At 46.3% G+C, this 4,784-nt stretch overlaps 1 pseudogene; it reads right to left on the bottom strand.

Moving 5' to 3' along the window:
* Nucleotides 1-1,229: 1,229 nt before the first annotated feature.
* On the bottom strand, nucleotides 1,230-1,530 carry LOC119530400 (annotated as a pseudogene).
* Between the last annotated feature and the right edge of the window lie 3,254 nt (nucleotides 1,531-4,784).

Below are 4,784 nucleotides of genomic sequence, written 5' to 3'. Positions count from 1 at the left end.
CAAACCTTATGTGTGTCTCTAATAAAAGGTAAATAGTGGTTTTAAAGCAGTTACCCAGTTTCGAATGGGAACAAATACAGACCAATCACAAGGACCCCTAAACATCATGTAATGAGAAAAAGGAGACTCAGTCCTGTACCTCCAGGTTGGCTTATTTACTTTAATGGAACTCATTGGAAAATTGTCTGACTCCACGCTTCATTGTGCCTATGTAGATGTGTTTTCTGAGCACTGGATGTAGTTCCTGTCAGTCAAGCACTTTCCTGGAGCACTAAAATGTACAGATTACACACATCAAAGGCTGACTGCTGAAATTTACACAAATCTGTGCTGGATAAACAATGAGACTAATGACCTTGCTCTGCATTAATCTCCATATGGCTCAGTTGTTTGTGCTCTTGCCTTTAGGGGAGAAGGTTGGTAGCTTTGGCTTCTAGCCTCAAACCAGGGATTAGGTGCTTGCTGGATGCTGACAGAGCCCAGGGCCTCTGGTTTTACAGCCCAGGAAGCCTCAGGATATCACAGAGGCATCTACTGTACAGGGTACATTTACTGAGATTCAAGAAACACCTCCATTATTATATCCATTGAGGAATCAGATTGATAAAAATAGGTAAATTCCTTAGTCAAGCCTCCTACTTCAGAGAGTTTATTTTCTTTAACGAAGGTCCAAGGTTTTCCTTTAGGATTTTCAGGACCTCTCCAGTGTCCCCCTCAAAAGCAAGATAGAACCCCACTGACTTGGCCCGTGTTTCTCTTTTGACCAAGAATAAATTTCAAAACAGCTGCATCTGTAAAGGAGAGTTTAAAGGAGGGACTGAAGTTGATCAGAGAACTTGATCAGCACCTACTTCTAATCTGGAACATAAGGGTAAAATACGTTTGTTTGGTTTTTTTTTTGCATGTTTTTAAAAAAATCAAAAAAGGAAGTCAGATTTAATTTGAAGAAAAAAGATCAGAAATTGTTTGGAAAAATAACGGAGGAAACCAACTCCTGAAAAAGAGTTACGCATTTTGTGATAACATTTTTTGGAAGGGTTGCAAAAAATAAAAATGCTATTTAGCTTAGAAACTTGTGTGTTATCTACAAATCATGAAGAATCCTTGGTTATTTCCTAATATCAAAATTTACACAGACTTCTCCTTTCCATATCTTCGACTTCTAAAGAGGTGGCATTACAAAGTCTCCCATTTTCCACACAGGACAAATTCTTCATTTCAGCCAACTCTCAATGGGGTGGGGGGGGCACTAGTACAACACCATCTCCTCGGACAAAAAGCATCAGAACATTCTGTTTTGTTTATTTACATATCTCTTCACGTTTCTTCATCAATTTCTATAGTAGTCACAGTTTCTCCCACATCTCCCAATATCATATTTAAATGTTGATCATAAGCATGTAATCTACCTCGAAGCTCTCGGTCGTTTCTCATTTTCACATAAATTCACTCATCCAGGCTGAGCCTGATAAGATCCAGCGGCTCCTCTACGGTGTTAGTAGTTTATTGCTGCTCCATGACGTCCGCCATGTTTCAAACCCTGCGCCTTTTCTCTCCTCTGGCGAGAACATACGTGCACCTCCGCGCCTCCAGAAACATGAGAACGCCTAAAATACGTTTTTGTGAGCGGAAGTTGTCTCTAGGTCTCAAAAACATTTTGCTAGAGTACCTTCGACCTATTTCCAAAGCCTGAGTGTTGTTGCTGACAGGAGACAGCCAAAGGATTCTGTTCCTCTGGCGGCCTTGGACCATGGGGAATGGGCAAAAGTAGAAAGGAACCCTGGATGCCACTGCCACCCGTTTTCATCACTCTGTATACAGGTCACACTGAAAAGTTTACACTGGGAGGTTGAGCCCACGAAATGACTCCATTGGTGAGGTTACCTTAGGTTAGAAAGGATCACATATGAGGCACACACCGCAAAATGCTCCAAATACTATAAATGTTATTCTTCCATCACTTGACAGTCAGTCCTAGCTGTTATCTTCATTGCGCTGTAAACTTCAGAAGCCTCAAGCCTGAGATTTGTAATCACATTCTATTCTGAAACATAGATTCTGGATGAGATTTACACAGTCCCAAGAAGTATCTCTTATACACCATTAGAATCACTTCCCATGAGTTCTTATTGCTATTGTTTTTGCTAGAATTTTGACCACATACACATTACCCCCTTTCACAGGCCATTACACTACTAAGACTGTTCTCAGAGCTATTGTGAGTTGTCTAATGCTTCACAATGAATATCCTGTTTTCAGTGTCATTTTTATCATTTTTATGAATCCATTAAGAGTCCATTATAAACACGAGGCAGATTAAGGCACATTCACTCTCTCTTCCGAATGTTCTTTCTCCCATCTCTCCCACTTGGGGTAACAAACGCTAAGGTGATTTTGGTGGACTTCATAACACAGTGTTGGAGATGTGGAGACGGATGCAGCAGTGGACATGGCAGTGTTAAACCATCCCATTTCCTCCCGTGGAAAGTCTTCCTAGTGCTTTGGAAATACATCCCTTACTGTTTTGCAACTCACGGGTCCTCTTATAAGACTCATCTTTGCTTCATAACAATACCTTATATTTGTGTACTTTTTCACATGCATTATCTCATTGAATTCTTGTCAAGTAGGCTAACATTACACCAATTTTGCAGAAAAAAGACTGAGTCTGGGAAAGGTTAAATGGCTTGCATGAAGTCACACAGTTCCCACCTGAGTGGGAATCTACCACTAATCCAATTTCTGACTCTTTGCATTACAGTACCTCGAAACTGTCTCTTAATATTGGTTACTTCTGAAAACAACAGAATGCCATTCAATATGTATATTCAAGAAAGGACTTTACAGGTTTTTTTAACCACAAAGATTAAAAAAAAAAAAACTTTTGTGGCTAATTACGTGTAGGAAAAGATCACCGCAGTCTATCAACGAGAGATTTCAAATTCAGAGACCAGTTTTGACAGCGACTGCCTTGATAAAATGATATTAACTTTTTTTTTTCAGAATCGAACTACTGATGGAAGAAAATTATGCCGTGCCGTATCATGTACAGAAAAGATAAAGCACCATACAAAACGACCACGGATGGACATACAGGTTGTGTTCTCTTCCCCAAAGTGGCCGCAGAAGAAAGTGCGAAGCATGCTGAAATAAAACAATATTTACGACTGAAGAAATTCGGCCTCACATAACGGTAATTATGAACAAGATATTTCCCTAATAAAATTACTGCAAAACACAATCTGGAGAAACTGTTTCCGTGTGTTCTATTTATTTCACTCCATGTGCTCAAGAATGGTTGCGGGAAAGGGAAAGAGAGAGTAAAAGAGAGCCGAGGGAGAGAGAGAGCCATAGCGAGACTGCATCTGCTGAGGGGTGGTTTTGCTTTAGAAACTGGAATGTGTCCAGGCTTGATTTTTATTTTCAATTCACATTTCAGATCCAGCTCCCCAAACTCTTTGATCTTTCTCCCTGTCTCCTTACCCGGAAGAGAACCCTTGGCCTTCTCAGCTGGGAGCACACGTGGAAAGACTGGCTCGGCTCCATATTCTTGCCAAATTTAGTCACACAAAGGGGCCTGCGAAGGAAAAAAGAAAGGATGAAAGCAGCAGCCGCCGCGACTTCAAAGGCCGCGCCGCCGCGCCCGGCCCTGCGCAGGCGCCGCCCTCGGCCGATATAAGGCGCGGATTGCGCGCGGGCGGCCTCTCCGCGCGGCTCTCCCCGGGCGCCTTAGACCCGTGGGGCGGGCAGGGTGAGGGGGATGGGGGGAGAACCGCGCGGCGGAGGGAGGGGGCGTAGGGGCGTGCCGCCGCTTTCGCGCTACCCGGCGGCTTCCAGAAACTAGAACCCTCACTAAGTTAAAGCGCCTGAGAAAGTTTTCAGAACAGAGGAGAACGAGAATTTCACGTCCGTTCCACTAAGCGAGACGTCCTTCGTCCCGTAAATTTAGTCCAGCTCTCAACTCCCTTGCAACGACATTCTGGGCATCCCCCTTCAAGACGTAACGTCGGCCCCTCGGCAATGTTTGTAACCGCCGCGGGCGCGGTCCCAGGAGCCTGGGTTTCCCCCGGGGTTTAATAGAGGTTCCCGTCGCAGAGCTGAGGGCACGTTGCTAGGCCATTTCTAGCCGGATTCCGCTGTCTGCGCCCTCACCTGCCCCGCATTCCCTCGTTCCTGTTCGCGACCGCCCTTGATCTACTCCCCTTCGGCTGGGCAGCCTCGGGCGGTGAACTCTCGCCTCGCGGCTGGCAGAGGATGGGCTGGCGGAACCCACCGAGAGTGAGGTGGGATGTGGCCCTCCCTCGTGGGCCGTGAGAAGATCCGGCTCCCTGATGATCGCGCGTCGAACCCCTCGCGTGCCAGTGTGAACGCCGGGCGCTGTCCCGATCCGCAAGAGCGAGGGGGAAGCCACCCGACGGCGCCAGGGGCTGGCGGACCCTGCGGAACTGCACCGAGGTGCCGGCGTCAACGCGCGCTGGCCTCGCGGAAGCCAGGCGGCCGCAGGCGGCCGGATTTGGGAGCGGCAGTTTCACGGTTCCACGAGTTCTGTTCCCCGGGCGGGTAAGGGTTTGAGTTTGTCTGTCTTAGGAGGACGCAAGAGGCGGAAGAGCCCCTGGGACACAAACTGCCATTTCCCTCGCCCACCTTCTCTCCTTTTCCGTGAAGTCCGTTAAACTGAAGCCCACAACTGTAGTCTCCTGGCAAATCTGGGTGGGGAATTGAGTTCCACCTCTGGAATCGTATTATTCGTTCTTCTAATCTTCCCTCGCTTCTCATCTCGAACA

This window comes from Choloepus didactylus, chromosome 3 (assembly GCF_015220235.1).
Source record: "Choloepus didactylus isolate mChoDid1 chromosome 3, mChoDid1.pri, whole genome shotgun sequence".
NCBI classification, from domain to species: domain Eukaryota; kingdom Metazoa; phylum Chordata; class Mammalia; order Pilosa; family Megalonychidae; genus Choloepus; species Choloepus didactylus.
This window is presented reverse-complemented; position numbering and strand designations above follow the sequence as displayed.